General features: G+C 29.5%; 1 long non-coding RNA gene across 1 annotated transcript in view; it reads right to left on the minus strand.

Annotated features, from left to right (window-relative positions):
• Positions 1-1,524, minus strand: part of LOC111634573 — a 2,953-nt gene extending 1,429 nt beyond the window's left edge. Inside the window, exon 1 of the long non-coding RNA XR_002758245.1 lies at positions 1,385-1,524. This is a non-coding gene — a long non-coding RNA (uncharacterized LOC111634573). The remainder of the gene's footprint in view (positions 1-1,384) is intronic.
• Positions 1,525-2,254: the final 730 nt, after the last annotated feature.

A 2,254-nucleotide genomic window follows, 5' to 3' on the forward strand; every position in this document is an offset into this window, starting at 1 on the left:
TACAATAGCGACGATTATTATTTTAAAAAATTTTTGTTAGGCTTAACATCGATGAAAATTCAACGCAAAATAGGTTAATAGCGATATACTAATATACTAATTACATGGGATATAATAATATACTACACTAATAATGGATTTTTTCATACTTTTCGGTTATCCGACTTTTCAATTATCCGACCAACCCCAGTCCGCAATTGAGTCGGATAATCGAGGCTCTACTGTATATCTAAGTTTAAATTTTCTACAGCGCCATCTTTTGTTTAAAATAGTCATTTATATTTTATATTATTTTTATAATGTCCCGCCATCTATCGCAAATATTTTGAATTATTCAAACGTATTTCGATAAATCGTGAATAAAATACAATTTTATTAAGAAATTTACTAAAATTCTTACAAAATAACAATAAAACGTAATTATCTTAATTATAGAGCCAATTCCATGTTTAAATATTTATAGTATTTATATTAAAAACATTTGCCTCGAAAATAATATAAATAAAAACGTTTTTGATATACTTTAATACAAACATATCATAACTTATTCGTTTGTTAAAAAATAAATCAATTGAAACATTTATAAAAGAATATAAAGAACGAAACAAGCCCGTACCCCAGTCACGTGAACACAACTTCCGCTACGTCAAAACTAGTCTCACGTCACCGTTTAAATATTCGGTTTAAAAGGACAAAGGAAAATCCAAATAAATAAATATAACTCTAAAACTAAAACTTAATAATACTCTAAAATGAATATATATGAATTATTCATATTAAAAACAACATTTGCATTGTAAATAAAAACGTTTTTGATATACTTTAATACAAACATATCATAACTTATTCGTTTGTTAAAAAATAAATCATTTGAAACATTTATAAAAGAATATAAAGAACGAAACAAGCCCGTACCCCAGTCACGTGAACACAACTTCCGCTACGTCAAAACTAGTCTCACGTCACCGTTTAAATATTCCGTTTAAAAGGACAAAGGAAAATCCAAACAAATAAATATAACTCTAAAACTAAAACTTAATAATACTCTAAAATGAATATATATGAATTAAAATAGGATTAAAATACAAATTAATTTAATACAAGTAAAATTTAAAAAAAAAGTTGTAATATTGCTAAAATACTGCAATTTATAAATTANTTATTAGAGAGGTTGAGGCGCACGTTTTAAACGTGTAAACGTGTACGTGTGACGTTCGGCGCCGCTTTCCCGTAAGCCTAAAAGTTTGACAATACAAGTAAAATTAAAAACAAAAAGTTGTAATATCGCTAAAATTCTGCAATTTATATATTATTAATATCTACCAATTAATTAAATAAACTAATTATATATTATAACAAACCGAATGTATATGAAAGAACATACCTACATGTAGAATAGACGTACAAATAACGTACTCAAAATGGCAGCATGTCGATTCGATTGTTGGATAAACAAAAAACCGTTGGGAAAATTTACAAAAATTAAAATTAAAATAATTTACGATAACTGTAATAAACTAATACTTTAATATAACATGGAATTAATAATATACTATCAAATAGTACATTAATCAGATATAAAATTTAATTAAATTAGATAAAATGGCAATTAATTTACAGTTCATTAACGTAAGCCAACAAATACAAATTTTTTAAAAAAATAATAAAAAATATACGCAGATAAATAATATACCAAATAAAAGTACACATACTTCCATATTAGAATTTTTTGTTTTTATATTTTTATTACTGAAATTCGATTTTATACGAATTTTTTACATAATATTAGTAAATTTCCCCCAATAACCTTCGAATTTACCCGAGTGAACCTACGCCTGTATGGTTCGGCATTTCGAGAGGTTAAAAGGGTTAAACATGAAAGAAGCTTACAAGATGTCCGCGATCTTGAAAGTCCTGCGGCGGTTGCAGCCTCTGGGTCTTCCTCTCGTTTCCACGATAGCCCCATTTTGAAGAAGTGTCCTTGATTCGTGAAGGACCCATTTCATCGACGTCTCGATGACTCCGGACAATGCTGTCGACCTCCGTTGACGGAAAGATGTCGATCGGAGGTCGGGAGATGGAGACAAAGATGGGTGCGAGACACAACACACTACAATAGATCCATCATTTGGAACTTTCGGGAGAAGAAGCCGTCGCGTCCTTGGATTCCCGGGGTTTTATCTGTTTTTTTCTCAGATTCCCCATTCCGATTGGTCTCTCCTCGTCACATGATGACAATTCGAAACCTTTCGGG

The sequence above is a fragment of the Centruroides sculpturatus genome, unplaced genomic scaffold (assembly GCF_000671375.1).
Source record: "Centruroides sculpturatus isolate CEXI.00-Female unplaced genomic scaffold, Cexi_2.0 scaffold706, whole genome shotgun sequence".
Taxonomy (NCBI): domain Eukaryota; kingdom Metazoa; phylum Arthropoda; class Arachnida; order Scorpiones; family Buthidae; genus Centruroides; species Centruroides sculpturatus.